The sequence below is a fragment of the Pan paniscus genome, chromosome 13 (genome assembly GCF_029289425.2).
Source record: "Pan paniscus chromosome 13, NHGRI_mPanPan1-v2.0_pri, whole genome shotgun sequence".
Lineage (NCBI taxonomy): Eukaryota > Metazoa > Chordata > Mammalia > Primates > Hominidae > Pan > Pan paniscus.
Window position 1 is genome coordinate 112,036,170 of NC_073262.2, and position 16,442 is coordinate 112,052,611.

At 36.8% G+C, this 16,442-nt stretch overlaps 1 protein-coding gene across 22 annotated transcripts in view; it reads left to right on the forward strand.

Annotated features, from left to right (window-relative positions):
• Positions 1–10,562: 10,562 nt before the first annotated feature.
• MAP2 (microtubule associated protein 2) overlaps positions 10,563–16,442 on the forward strand; it is a 310,414-nt gene continuing 304,534 nt past the window's right edge. For 14 of the 22 annotated variants that reach the window (XM_034954996.3, XM_055109053.2, XM_055109056.2 and 11 more), the window contains exon 1: positions 10,596–10,839. The gene's annotated coding sequence lies outside the window, so the exon portion shown is untranslated. Of the gene's footprint in view, positions 10,840–16,442 lie in introns of all 22 variants that reach the window. The other 8 variants (XM_034955030.3, XM_034955032.3, XM_057301501.2 and 5 more) reach the window with 4 other exon arrangements.

Genomic DNA, 16,442 nt, shown 5'->3' on the forward strand with positions numbered 1-16,442 from the left:
GATGTAGACATATGTTTTCATTTATTTTGGGTAGATGGCTGGGAGTAGAATACTTAGGTCATATGGCAAGTGCATGTTTAAATTTTTAAGAAGCTTACTAACTGCTTCCTAGAGTAGATCGCTATGTCTTGAGTATGGCCCCTTAAGTTCACGTGTTGGGAACTTAATCTCCAATGCAACAGTGCAGAGTGGTTGGACCTTTAAGAGGTCATTAGCTCATGAAGGTTTTGCCCTCATGAATGAATTAATGCTGTTATTGCAGGAGTGGGTTAATTATCAAGGGGGTGGGTTCCTGATGAAAAAAGAGTTCAGCACCTCACCCTCCACCCCAACCCCTGTGTGTGATATTGCCCTTCTGCTTTCTGGTAGGGAATGATGTGTCAGGAAGGCCCTCACCAGATGCAAGCCTCTTCACTTGGGACTTCTCAGACTCCGGAACTGTAAGCAATAAATCTTTCTTCTTTATAAATTACCCAGTCTCAGAAATTCTGTTACAGTAGCACAAAACAGACTAAGACGTGGGTGTACAATCTTACACTCTTACCAGTGATGTATGAGAATTCCAGTTTTCTTCCCACCCATATCAGTACTTGATATTGTCTCTCTCTCTCTCTCTTTTTTTTTTTTTTTGTAGCCTTTCTAGTGTGTATGTTGTGGTATGTCATTGTGGTTTGAATTTGCATTTTCCTAATGGTTACTGATATTAACACCTTTTTTGTTCTTAACAGCCTTTACTATATCTTCTGTGGTAAAGTGTCTATTCAAATATTTTGCCTTTTACAAGGGTAGGATACGATGTTTATCTCTTTATTATTAAGTTTGAGAGTTCTTTATAATTTCTGGATACAAGTCTTTTATAGGACATAATGATTTGGAAGTATTTACTCCCAGTTTTTGGCTTGCCAATTTTTTTCTCAATGGAATCTTTTGGAGAGCAAAAGCTTTTAATATTAAAGATATCTATTTTTTTCCATTTTTGATAATCCTTTAGGTGACATACCAAAGAAGTTTTTGCCTAATTTGAATCACAAATATTTTCTTCTATGTTTTTTCCTAGTTTTAAAACTTTATCTCTTATATTTGGGTATCTCACCCATTTTAAGTCAACTTTTGATATACATTTTTAGGATCACATAGAATATTAGTCAAGATAGACCCTATGGCCATAAAACAAGCCTCAATACATTTAAGAGAATAAAAATCATATGAAATATGCTTTCTGCTACAATTGAATTAAATTTATTATTAAAATTTTTAATTTAATTTAATAAATATATTTATAACTTATATTTAATTTATAATATAAATATATAATTATAATATAAATTTATAATTTAATTTAATTTATAATTTAAATTTAAATTATAGAATATATATTCTAAACAAATATATAAAATTTTATTTATTTATTATGGGAATTGGCTCATATGATCACAGAGGCCAAAAAATCCCATGGTCTGTCATCTGCAAGCTGGAGAACAAGGAAAGCAAGTGTTGTAATTTAGTCCCAGTCTGAAGGTCTGAAAACCAGGAAAGTTGATGGTGTAATTTCCAGTTGAGCATGAAGGCCTAAGAACCACAAAAGGGGGCACTGATTTAAGTCCCAGAACATGTATCTTTGAAGGCAGAACAAGGTGAATGTCCCCGCTGAAGAAGAGAAAGTGAATTTGTGCTTTCTCTACCTTTTTGTGTATTCGGGTCCTTAATGTATTAGATAATGACCATCCACCTTGGTGAAGGTGATCTTCTTTACTCAATTCATCAATTCAAATGGTAGTCTCTTTTGGAAATATTCTTACAGACATTTAAAACATCAAAAACATTAGAAATGTTTTTTCTAGCATTCTGGGCATCCCTTACCCCAGTCAAGTTGACACATAAATTAACCATCACAGTTAGTGTATTTCAAATGTACATGTATATTCAAATTAAATAATCGCAAAGGAATAATAATAAATTTTGAAGTAAATTATAATGAAAACACAGCATATCAAAATTTGGGAAATGTAGATAATGCAGTGCCTACAGAAAAATGTATCATTTTAATGCTTATATTATGAGGAGAAAACCTAACTCAATGATTTATCCTAATACATAGGCCAAAGTAGAAGTATGAGAAGAAATTAAATAATATTGTGAACTAAATAAAATGAAAATATAACCTATCAAACTTGTGGAATGCAGCAAAAGCAGGGTCTAGAGGTCAAAAAGTTAAAATCATATGATCACATCAATAAGTGTAGAAAAATATTTGAGAAAATCAAGCCTCCATTCATTTTTATCATTAGAAAACTAGGAATAAAAAGACATTTTCACTACCCGATAAAGAACAACTACAAGTAACCTACATCTAGCATTATATTTAACAGAGAGAAACTAGATACTTCCCCCTAAGACTGGAAACAAGGTAGGGATATCCTTCTCATCTCTCCTATTAACATCTTAATAAAAGTCCTAGCTAATGCAATAAGACAAGAAAAGTAAATGAAAACTCACAGATTAGAAAGGTAGAAAAAAACTATCCTTATTTGCAGGTAACATGTTCGTCTATGTAGAAAATTCCAAAGAATGAACAAACAACAATAAAACTTCTGGAACTATTAAGAGATAATAGCAAGATTGCAGGTAACAAGGTGAATATACAAAAATCAATAGCATTATTATACACCAGCAATGGACAATTGAAATTAAAAATTAAAAACATAATACCATTTACATTAACACCAAAAAGGTGAAATATTTAGGTTTAAATTAACAAATTATGTACAAGATATATATGAGAATAACTATAAAACCCTGATGAAAGAAATCAAAGATCTAAATAAATGAATGTGGGAGGGCTCAATATTGTCAATATCTCAGTTCTTCTCAACTTGATATGTAAATTAAATGCAATCTCAATCAAAATCTCAGCAAGTTACTTTATGGATATCTACAAACTTATCCTACAATGATATGGAAAAGAGAACCAGAATGTCCAACACAATGTGTAAGTAGAAGAACAAGTTGGAGGACTGACACTATCCAATATTAATATTTACTATAAAGCTATAGTAATGAAGACAGTGCAGTACTGGCAAAAACAAACAAACCAAAACAGACAAATAGACCAATAGAACAGAATAGAAAATGCAGAAATAGACCTGCACAAATATAGTAAATTGATCTTTGACAAAGAAAGAAAGGCAATACAATGGAGAGAAGATAATTTTTTCAACAAATGATGCTTACACAATTGGACATGTGAAAGCAAAAAAATGAATCTAGATGCTAATCTTACCTCTTCCACAAAAATTAACTCAAAATGAATTATAGGCCTAAATGTAAAACACAAAGCAATTAAACTTTAATAGATAACATATGAGAAAATCCTTGTGACCTTGTACTTGGTAATGAGTTTTTAGATACAAAACTAAAAGACAATCTATGAAAAACAAATTAATAAATTGGACTTCATTAAGATTAAAAAGTTCTTCTCTGTGAATATCACTATTAAGAAGATGAAAAGGTAAGCCACAGATTTGAAGAAAACATTTATGAAACACATATTCGATAAAGGACTTGAATACAAAATATAAAGAAACTCTTGAAACTCAACAATAAGAAAATATGTAATTTAAAAAATGGGTAAAATATTTGAATAACTACTATACCAAAGAACATATACAGGCAGCAAATAAGCATATAAGGTGATGCTCAAAATTATATGTTACTAGGAAACTGCAAATTCAAACAACGAGAAACCACTAATGCCTACTAGAACAGGTAAAATTCAAACACTGACAACAGCAAATGCTCTTGAGGACATGAAACAAAAGGAATTTTAATTCATCACTGGAGGAACAGTGCAGCCACTTTGGAAGACAGTTTGGCAGTTTCTTACAAAGCTAAACATAGTCTACCCTACAATCCAGAAATTGTGCTTCAGGTATTTACCCAAATGGGTTGAAAACTTATGTCAGCACAAAAACCTGAACATGAATGTTTACAGCAACTTTGTTTGTGCTTGCCAAAATTAGAAGCAAATAAAATGTACTTCAATAGCTGAATAGATAAACAAACTATGGGACATTTATACAATGGAATAACATTTAGTGATAAAATGAGCTATCCAGCCATGAAAGGGTATGAGGAATCTTAAATATTTACTGTTAAATGAAAGAAGAAAAGCTATATACCACATAATTTCAACTATATAACATTTGTGGGGTATTGAAAGACTGTAGGGAGGAATAAATGGAGTACAGTGTATTTTTTAAGGCAGTGAAAATATCTTGTATAATGCCACAATGATGGGCACATGACACTATATATCTGGCAATACCCACAAAACTGTACAATACCAAGAGTGAACCATAATATAAATTATGAGCTTTAATTAATAATAATGCCTCAATATTGGTTCCTCAATTTTAACAAAGGTACGTCACCCATGCAAGATGTAAATAGTAGGAGAAACCATGGGCAGGGGAAAGGAAATGTATGGAAACTCTCTGTACTTTCTGTTCTGTTTTTCTGTAAATGTAAAACTGCTTTAAGAAATAAAGCTTATTAATAATATATATTTTTCAAAAACTTCAAAAAATCTAATTAAATAGAGATCTATACCATGTTCATTGATTGGAAGACTCAATATCTTTAAGACAGCAATTCTGCCAAAATTGATCTACAGACCTGAGAAAATTCCAAAGAAAACATAATTTTTATTTAAATTGACAAGTTGACATCAATATTTGTATGGAAATGCAAAAGACTACAAGAGCCAAAAGAAATTTGTAAAAGAAAAATAAGATTGTAGTACTTGCCATGTCTGATTATAAGATTTACCATAAAGCTAGAGTAATCAAAATAATGTGAAATTGTCATAAGAATCAATGACATGGCAGAGTTCAGGAACAGACCTATATATATATGACCAATTGATTTCTGACAAAGATGTTATGGTCATTCAATGAGGAAAGGATGGTCTTTTCACAAAATAATTCTGGAACAACTGATATCTATATGGAAAAAAATAATCAGTAATACCTTATATCATATCTACTAATTTGAAATAGATCATAGAAATTAAAACTATCAAATTTCTAGAAGAGAACAGAAAAAAAGTAGCCCTGGAGTAGATGAAAGATTACTTAGATATGACCAAAAAAACCACAAAGCATAAAAAGAAAATTTGATTGAGGAAATAGGGCTTTATCAAAATTAAAGGAGTTCGCACTTCCAAAAGATGACATTTAGAAAATGAAATGCAAACAAAAAATTGGAGGAAAATATTATCAAAATATATTCCTTATATATTCCTTGTATATTGGAAGATACACAACCCAATTAAAAATTAGCAAAATATTAGAACAGACACTTCACAACACAAAATCTGATGCAAGAATAACCAACAAGAACACAGAGACATATTGGCATCATTGGTCATCAAGGAAATTTGGTTCTTCTCAATAATTTTAGTTTTTCTACTGAGATTCTCTATTTTTTTCACTTATATTTCCTTTACTTAATTGAGTATATTTATAGTAGCTGATTTTAACACTTTTCTATTAATTCCAACATCTGGGTCATCTAAAAATTAATTTCTGTTGATTGTCTTTTTTCTTGAAACTGGGCCACATTTTCCTGGTTCTTTGAATGTTGAATAGCTTTGGGTGGTATCCTGGATGTTAAGTTGTGAAGACTCTGGATTTCGTTATATTACTCCAGTGTTGAAGTTTTTGTTTTACTACTCATTTAATTTGGTTAGATTCACATTGCAACATTTGTCACTCGGGTAGCAACTCAAACCTCAGCTCAGTATTTGGTTATTGTTTTTGTTTGTTTTAATCTTTAACTGGGAAGCATTGAATCTGTTCCATATACACATGATTCAGGGATAAAGTGGAGATTTGTGCATAGATTATACCTAGAAATTTGGACTATTCCAGTGTCTCTTCTTTTCAGTCTTCTATTTTCACTTTCCATCTCAGGACATTGTCCCAAACTCTATACTCTATTTCAGGAAAACTGTAATTTTTCTATGACTGTTTGCCCCTGGCAATACTGTGTGCAATCTTCTCTCAAGTTAAAAGGCATTGAATGTGCCATTCCTTCTTCCAAGCGTTGATTCCCCTTTAAAATATGCCTGTTTTGTTTACATTCCAGTGCTTTCTGGTTTTGGTTGTTTCACCCCTACAGGAGATGTTATCTGGGGGATGGTAAGGTCTAGTAAAAGTCTACTCAGCAGTACTGAAAACTTATACTTCAATAGTTTCTTAAAATGTTAAGCATATATCTACCATTCGACCCAGAAATTTCGCTCTTGGGTATATGACTAAAAGAAACAACAACATATCCACAAAAAAATCTTATATAAAAGTTCATAACAACCTTATTACTAACAAGCAGAAACTGAAAATAACCCCAAATGTCCACTAATTAGAAAATGGATATACAAAATATGGTATATCCATACAATAAAATACTACTGAACAATAAAAAGGAATAAACTGCAGATAACTTACAAAATAAAGAATACATCTCAAAAGTAATATGTGTGCAAAAGAAGCCAGATGTAGAATAATATATATTGTCTGAATCCTTTTATAGGAATTCCAAGAATATGCAAAGTGAAGCCACAGAGAAACATAATCAAAAGTGTAGTTACCTCTATGGGTTGGGGCTGAAGGTGTAGATTGAACATTTCTGATCTGTGCTTTTAATTGAATGTAAATTATACCTCAACAAAATTTTTGAACAGAATGATACATTATGGTCCAGAAGAAGTCAATGGTAATTTCACCACCTGTTCAATGAACTAGGCATAGAATTGGAAATGGGAGACCATACTACAAAGCTCATTTTTAAATTTTAAAGCCATTGCAATGGTCAAAACTTGTGAAACATGATAGAAATTTTGATAGATGTGCCTCTAGTCATCCATAGAGAAAAGGTCAAGAAATTAAAAACAAAACACAAAAAGCCCATTTCACACATAGAAGGTAAAGGACTTATGAGTGTCTGCTCTTCAGTGTCATACCTGCATCTTGCATCCACATCTTTTCTATGATGGGATGCACATTGTATCAGCATTGTTTGTGTATGTATGAACCTTGCTCATTGTTTCTCTAGGGGCCACTTAATTAATGTTCATCAACTTAATAAGCAAATCCTCAGCTGAGCTATAATTTCTCATAGCTTTATAAAACTAAAGTGACCTTAGGTGGCATGTGGTTGAGTCTCCTCATTTGCTAATAAAAATATTGAGGTTCAAAATGGTAGAGAGATGTACCCAAGGTCACACAAGCAGGGAACAGCAAATATGGGCCCTCAGATCTGACTTGAAGTCTGGTGCTCTTAACACTATGCAGTACAACCTCCTCAAAGGCTCACCTACTCTTTGACTCTCTGGGGAGAAGGTTTCATTACTTCCTATATACCAGTAGACCTTTCTCTAATCAGTAGAAATACATTTATTCTGATGGTTTTCTGATTGAGAAACTATCAGAAGTCCTGTCCCTGAGAAAAGGGTATGGTTGTTTATGTATGTAATCCTCTGGGCCAAATAAATACAAATCAAGAATTTAGCCTGAAGACAAGACAAGTAATTGTGGAAATCAATATTGGCAGGCTCTTTCTATCTGTGGTTTACTTTTTGGAGTCCAGCACTGTATTAGTCAAGGCTTCTTCAGTTGAAAATGACAGGAATCCAACTATACAGCAAGCTTAGAAAAGAAACAAAAATCTATTGGCTTGAAAAATGGCATTTCTACCTTGAGACGTAGCAGGATCCATGGAGTCTTTCAAGGGTTCTTTCTCCATCTCTCAGCATTGCTTTTCTGCATGGAAGGAAATACAGTCACTGACAACTCTATACCTATACCATCCAATTCACTATTGTTCATATGACACATCTCATGGAAAAAAGCCTGATTGGAAATATTTGGGACATATGACCACCCTGTATCAATCACTATACATGAGGAGAACAGGTTCTACTATAGAGTTAGCCAGGGTCACATGTCCACCTCTGAGAAAGAGAAGAGAGGCACACATTTTACTAGCATATGGGGAATCATATGAAAAGGATCATTCCTCTAAGGAAGGGATGCTTTGCTGAGGGAAAAAAAAAAAAAGTTCACTTCAACACAAAGATCCCTCCTTAAACCAGAAGCCTAAACATATGGAGTCCCCTCCTAAAGTTGTTTGACATCCCAGGGCACTGACTCCTGCAAACTGTATTTCTTAGGCTGCTTTGTCAACTGACTTTCTTCTAGGTTCACCCAATGACAGGGTTTCGAAATACAGGTTAAAGGAGGGCCACGGTATTTCTTTTCACTCTCAGCTTTTGGAGGACCCTCCAGCATTATCTGTCTCCCAGTAAGCATCTCCACTGTGGTCTCAGTTCCTTTAATGTAGCTTGTGCTCCTCATTCCTGGTAAAGCCTCCTCTCTAGCACTCCCCAGCCTGAGAGTGGTAGTACTTTCCTGCTAGTAACTATCATCGTGTTGCCTCATCATCCCCTAGTTGGCTTTTTAGTCATTTGAATCCTTTGCAATTTGTTCCCCATATTAAATTCTCTCTATTGAATTACAACATATGGATGCTATTTTTCTGAAAGAACTCTAAGATGTGTGTTGAGAGGAGGCAATCTCCCATATAAGGACCAGGTTCCCCAAAGAGAAAAGCCATTAGAGTTTGGCTGCCTCAGCTAATCTTAAAGTGGAGGAAAAAACAAACAAACAAACAAAAACAAAAAATGCTGAGGAACACTGTACTTTAAACTATCGGAGAAATAATCTCTTTTTATTGCTGTTTTTTAGAGACAGGGTCTCACTCTGTCACCCAGGCTGGAGTGCAGTGGTGTAATCATAACTCACTGTACCCTCAAACTTCTGGCTTCAAGCGATACTCCCTCCTGAGCTGCTGGGATTACAGGTGTGAGCCACCGCTCCTGGCCCTGGAAAATTACTCTCATTGAGCACCTGCACCTGCATGCCTGGTCATGAATGTCAGCTGCTAACACTCTGGTAGTATGCCTACTCCTTCCTCCCATCCACATACTGTCTATGATTTCCTAGTCTCCTAAGACCTCCTTCTCAATCAGGCCATCTTCCGAGGAGGAGCATCAACTCCTCCAACCTCCCAGCTCCTGGGTGTGCCTTGATACTTCCAAACTCACTGCAAGCGTCACTGGCACATGGTATGAAGCAGAGCGGGGGAGGCAGGACACAGAGCACTGGGTGTGACTGGGGAGGCCAGGCTTCACAGCTTCCTCTGTGATGGTTTCTAATCCTTGCAGGCTCCCACCATTGGGTCTCTTTCCGTCTGAAAATGGAGGAAATTAGACCAGCTGCCTAAAACATCAACTCTAATGTTCTAGGTTCTAAGATTCTATGGTTAATTTAAGTGACAGAACCACATTATGGCTGCTGTTTCATCAGCACTGTGAAGACTGTACAAGCCACACCTCAGTATGTTGGCTGACCTTAAAAACACCTTGTCAGTACTTGATATAGACACTCGCAGTAATTCTAAGTTGCATCTTACTTTTCTTACTTACAATAAAATGCTGCTCTCTGATTATGAAGATTCATACTCCTTAGTACGAATGGTAAAGAATCATTTGTTTTCTCAGGTGGTCATTTCACTTTCAAAAGCATTTAAGAGGCAATTTTTTTAAGGGTGATATTTCAAGGTCAACACTTTCCGTGCTTTCTAATTCATTGTATTTGTATCATTCTTCAAAGATCCTTCATATTCATTATCTTTTTAAGCATAAGAGAATTGGGCTGTCATTTTTAGTTCTCATATGACACATGAATACACTGAGAGTTAGATTAAGTGAACTGTCTCTAGAGCATACGTCTGGCTATCTAGAATGTAATAACTATAAAGGGAGGGGATCTTTTTTATTAGGGTTGGGGGAAAGGTCTGTCACTGATGTTTCTAATGCTTAGAAGAGTGCCTGACACATAGTAGGTGTCAATAAACATTCGTTGACTCAATAAATGAATGAATCTAATTCGTGACAGAGCTGGGTCTAGAATTCTCTACTCCCTCAGCCATTGCTCCTTTAGTGCTGACAAGAGTTGTTCTATGTTCTCAAGCGCCCCACATTCCTTTGTCTTTTCTGGATGCACCTGTGGTTGGGTTTGTGAGGCGAGGCCAGTGAGCTTTCCTGGTGAGGTGCCACTGGCAACCCCGCCTCATAGCGACACAGGGGAGGGAAGCAGGGGGTCTGCGGAGGTTGCTCCCGAGAGACTAAAGCTGCTGCCCCCGATTTTCCAAGGACGCCAGTGAGGAAGGCCCGCCTGTCCCGCCGCCCGGGCACTGGCCTCGCGGGAGGGGACCAGGGCTCTGGAGAAGGCCCGCGCCAGCGGCTGGGCGGGGCTCTCCGAGGCTCCCACCTCGCGGTCCCCGCCTGGCGGCCGGCGGCTGCGGCAGAAGGCAGAGCGGTCGTGCTCCCCCTCCCGGACACTGCGGCGGTGGCAGCGCCAGCCCCACCGCGGCCGCCCACGGGCTCGCGGAGTCGGGCGGGACCTGCGCGGGGCGGGACCTGCGCGGGGCGGGGAGGAGGGGCCGAGGCGGAGCTGCTGCGCTGGGAGCCGGGTGGGGGCGCCGCTCTCAGTCTGGGGCGGGCGCTCGGGCTGCGCGGGCTCTGGGCAGCAGCAGCAGCAGCAGCAGCATCCTCTCTTCCTTTACTTCCCTTCCGCTTCTTTCTCTTCCTTCTCCTTCTTTTTCCCCCCCTCCCCTTCTTCCCCTAACCCTTCTACCCCTCTCCTTTTTCTCCGGAGGGCGCTAAGTCCGTGAGCGGTGGCAGTCGCGACCGCGGGTGCATCCAGTTTCTGCGCCCAGGTAAGAGACCGTCCCCACCTCTGGCTCTATGTAGGGCGCCTCTCCTTTTGCCTCGGTCTCTGAGTAGAAAGAGAGAGGAATGGGGAGGGGTTGTGTCTCGTCCTCTGGGACTCGCAGCAGGCAGTCTGGTAGTTGGTCGAGTGACCAGCCGTGCACCTGGCGGAAGATTCGGGCCTGTCCTCTCCAGGTGTCACTGCGGAGCAGGGGGCCGGACGCTACTGGTACCTGAGCCCTGGCTTCGTAGAAGAGCGAGTGACCTTGTTAGGTACCACTTTGAAACAACTGAAAACTTACGCCAGGTTAGAATACGTGTATCGAAAGCCAGTATTACCTGCACTGTGGAAAGAAGGGGAGTGGATTCTACAAAGATAGTGGAAAATAGGAAATCGAGGTAGGGGATTTTTTTGTTCATCCAGCTGCAGAGAACTGCACACTGGCAAGTGAGTGAGTGAGGGAAGCCTTGTCCATTTCAAATCATGTTTCTCTGTAATTCCTTCAGAAACAGCTGGGAGAGGAGGACTGATATTTATAATTGTAGGAAAATGAAAAATAAATGCCTGGTGGTGTTGGAGGGCGGGGCACGAAGAAATGAGTCTGGTTGAGCTTCCACACAGTCGTTTTTCTTTTTAAACGTTGGGGGTGGACCTCTGAATCTACAGTGCATCTATTCTTTTCTTCCTTTTCTTTTTAAAAGGCTTTTTTGGTGGGGAGAGGAGGACTGCAGTGCTGGCTGCCTTCCTTCCCCCACCTCGTCTTTTGTTTAAGGATGGAAATTTCAAGAAAGAGTGTGTGGGGGGCTAGGAGTGGGGAGCTGTATATTTGGGTGTGTATAGGGGGAGGGGTATGGATGGAGTCAGAAAAAAAATCCTTGAAAACTGGAAATTAATGTTATTCTGCCTGGCATCCGGACTTCAGGATTTTTGTCAGAAAATAAAAAGCTTTCATTAGCAACAAGCCCGTTTGTGACAATTGCTGTGTGCCATCTGTCGTAAGCTCTTAGCACAATGCTTCCAGGACATAGACCCTTTAAAATTGAGTCCGGTGTAAAGGGTTTTTGTTTAAATGCCTAAACACACAAGTATGCACACAAATGTATAATACACTATATACATGTTACAAAAGGAAATAGGTACTTAAGAGACTGATTTTTTAAAATTGTATTTGAGGGTTTGGAAATTATGTTGTGAATAAAATCTGTAGTGCAAAACAAAAAAATATTGTTGGGTGGTATATAATTTTGGGTGTGAGGCAAAGGGATTGATGACTGTTGGTAAGGAACTAATTTAAATGTTAAAGATATAATTTATTTTAAAATGATCAGTCTAGAAAAGGAAATGATTGCAAACTGAAATTGAGGTTTGCAGCCACAGTGAGGCGATGGAGAACAAAGCCTTTTATGTGAGCCACATTATGCAAAATGTCCCATGCATGAGCTGCAGGTACCAGCCCAGTTCAAAAGCATAGTTCTTTCACTATGTCATTTCACTGTGGACAATTATGATTTTTTTTGGCAGTCAAATAGATTGAATAAATAGAAGCCCTTTAGAATGCTTTTAATTTTATGCCCAGGGAAAAGATTACAGCCTTCCATCAGAATATAACACAAAACAGCCCTTTAACCGGGCAATAGGTGTATTTTGGTAGAAATCCTTGTGAATTTGCAAATCATGGATGTTCCAAAAGCCCCAGCCCCATGCACACAAAGAACCCTTCCTTCAAGAAAAAAGGCATTTTTTTCATTCAGTAAGGATTATTATATTTGTGTGTGTGTGTTTATGTTGATTTCCTGGTAATTTCATCTGATTATCATAGGTGTACATCTGCATTCATGATTTGTATATTATCAGAGCCATTGTGGCTTTAGGATCAGTGGTACATGCTGTTTATCTGTGGTTTATTTAATTTTAATTTTTCATATTTTACAGTTTGCTACAATATTATTTAATGTCCAAAGTTTTCTTTTTTAAAACCATAAGTAGAAAATTGCTTAACACACATCTGAAGATCTAAGTAATTTAAAAATAGAGCTACCTTTTATAAAATAATATTTTAGTTATATTAATTTTTATTTTATTTATCTCCTCTCTTATTTTTTTCCCTTTTCTTATCAAATAACCTGTTTCTTTATGGCTGCTTTAGTCTTCTATACTGCCATAGCAGGGCCAGTGTTTTCAAGAATTTTGAATTTAGGATTGTTCATTCTCTGCAGCACCTCTCAGGATGACTTGTTTACAGCACCTTCTCAGGGAGGAGACAGGGAAAGAATGTGCTGAAAGAGCATGACCCAGTGAAACTGGCACAGCCATTACCTCATCCTAGTAGGTACTTCAGATTCATTGAGAGAGCAGGCATCCTCTCAGTGGAAACCAAACACCAGGAGCACACCCATCTCAGGGCAAAAGCCTTTCTCTTCCCATAGCAGCCTTTACTAATGTCATTCCACTGAGGTTAAAGGGATATTTTCTCTTTTATGTATTCCTTTTCAGGGATCTTGAACTTGGTTAGAAATATGTAGCCAGAAATGAAACTTGGCACAGAATCCTCTAAGCCTGAAGGAATAATTTCATTCCTTTACCCCTTTTGGTTTAAACCAGTTCGCAAATTTTCTAAACATCAGAAGGGAAAAGGAAGAAAAATGTTGGTGTATTTTTGTGTATTTTCTTATCACACACACATATTTTGTACTGAATTTTACTAGCAGTTAGACAACAGACTGGACATGCTATTAACAAATGTAGTTGCACTGCTGGCATTTTAAAAAATCATTATTACATTTGCTTATAGGACAATAGGTGCATCCTTCAGTGATTCATTGATGTCCATTTGAGACTGACCATATGAAACTGACATGGGGATTTTAGTATTCAAGTTGGTAACTCTGATTATTGAATCCTTTCAATACTTAATTTCCTCTTAACAGATTAAGATAAAGAATCTGAAATAATAGTTACAGTAGAAGATAGCACCACCCCCAGATCAATACTATCCTCCTTAATGCTAAAAGTAGTCACTTTAGGTAAGTCATTAGTAAATGCATGAACCTGAAGATAACAGTTTTGAAACGATCTCAGATTTTTTTGTCTCTGTTATAGATTAGTTAAAGATGCTAATAAACTCTTTGAGTCATATCTGATTCTCTCAGATATATCAAGTGTTTTTGCTACTTTAATTATCTCTTTACTATTGCCATTACCTTTATCTACTCAATCTAGACCTTTTCATGTAAGGACTGTATTTTGATCATTTCACCATATTTTCCCTCCCTTCACATCATTCTTTTTAATTCGACATTTGGATGTTAGACTTACTGTTCTCTAGCTATTTTGGTTTCAGTAATGTTACTCTCTTGATACAAATTTGGCCTTTATTTTTCATTAAGGAGAGCACTTATTACCATTTATGTATTTATTTATTCATTATGAGAAACAACTTTTGATATTCTCAGTTTGCAATTGCAGAAAATGATTCTAGGCACCAAAAGCAGTTAAAAGGCTGCAAATTAATATGTAGTACACAAAAGGCCAAAGTCAAGGGAGACAGGCTGTATGAAGGTTTGGGTGGGTGGGTAGGTGGGTGGGCGTAGAGGAAGATGTGGAATGAAAGCAAATTCTCAGCTATTAAAAGCTGTCCATGTAGGGTAGAGATGAGCCTTTTTGTCTAAGAGGGTGAAGAAGAAATAAATGGTTTGTTTTTCTGTTTCAACATATTTTGTCCCCATCCCTCCCCTGTCATGTCTTTGAACTAAGGCCATGGTGCTTCCTTATAAAAATTATACAGTATGTTTATTGGAAGGAGTTTTACAGTGAATTAGGTGAATTCAGAATTTTAAAATGATGTGAACACAATTAGATGAATTTTTATGAAAAACACTTTGAATCTAATCTTTGATCTTTCCTGTTCAAGACATAAACTTTCCTTTGAATGGTAGTACTTTAACTGTAATACATTTTACTTAAACATTTCAGTAAAATTCTATGGAAAGTTAGACAAAATAAAGAGCTCAGGATCCTCTTTCAGTCTATTGTTAAGTTTATATTGTGGAAGTTGGGGAAAGTTTTAGACAGTTTGTTTTCCATTAAAACACACACTAGAGGGGGCAAATGTCTTTTTTTTTTTTTTTTTTGCTTTTTGTTATGTTAATGAGCAAATAATTTACTTTTAAGATCACATACCTTGACTTTTTTCTTTCCTTTTTTGTCTTCTTTCCATTCTCCTCTTTCCCTTTTCTTTTCTTCTTTACTTAGATTGCTCCTTTCAGTTTGTATTGGCAAAATAAACATTGGTCTTTAGAAAATGAAATTATAGCCTGATATTCTTATTGAAATTTATTTTTCATTATATTTATATTTCTCATTTAACATGAAGTTTTATGCTAACCTCTCCTCCTTCTCAAGGCTCCATCCCTATCTTGGTCCTTTCTTTGAGCTTAGCTTTTATATCCCCTAGGCTTCAACAGATTTTTCCTTGTATACCAATCTTTCATAACGCTTTGTACCTCAAAAAGGCCTTTAAAAACCAGGAAGAAAAGTTACTACCCTATTTCTCCCGATTAGTTTGTATCCAAGTTTATTCAGGTTCCCTTAGGTTATAGGTAATTGCTCGCCTCAATGTGTCCTCATTAGCCTTCTTTGAATTACTTTATTTTATTTTATTTATTTATTTATTTATTTTGAGACGGAGTCTTGCTTTTTCGCCCAGGCCGGAGTACAGTGGCGCCATCTCGGCTCACTGCAAGCTCCGCCCCCCGGGTTCACGCCATTCTCCTGCCTCAGCCTCCCCAGTAGCTGGGACTACAGGCGCCCGCCACCGCTCCCGGCTAATTTTTTGCATTTTTAGTAGAGACAGGGTTTCACCTTGTTAGCCAGGATGATCTCGATCTCCTGACCTCGTGATCCGCCCACCTCAGCCTCCCAAAGTGCTGGGATTACAGTCGTGAGCCACCGTGCCCGGCAATTACTTTAAAGACATTTTCAGACAAAAGTAATACATGTTTACAATGAATTTTTTTAAATAAAAAATTTGGCTAGCCAACTGACTTTTTATTATTTTGTTCATCAGACACTATAAAACATGGTTCAACTAGTTTTTTGTTTTTTTTTTAACAACTAGTAAAGTTACTATGTGTCAGGCAGTCCATTGTCTTTATGTTAGTTAACTAGTTCCACTAATGTGTACCTATGAAGTGAAGTATGAACTACTCTATGAGCAATCAGTAAATGTTGAACTAAATTAATTTAATTTTAAGTAAAATATTCCTAATTACATTTCTCTGTATAGCATCATCATTAGCCATCTTAATCTACCTCAAAAATGACCATAAAATACAGTGCTTGAATATCATGAGATATTTCATCGCTTAACTGTCTAGGTCCTTTACAGTTAAAGCAAACTCACAAGTAAATATACAAACTGACTCTATTTGAGACAAAACCATCATTTCAATATGAACCCTTTACATTTATTTAAGTAGTAATGGATTTTAGGTGGCTACTACATTGCATTATAACAATTTAAAAGTACAACATTGTGTTGTTAATGCATGGTGCTGAAATTACATAATGAATTGGCATGAGGAAGTGTTTATCAATTTTAGAATGAATAAT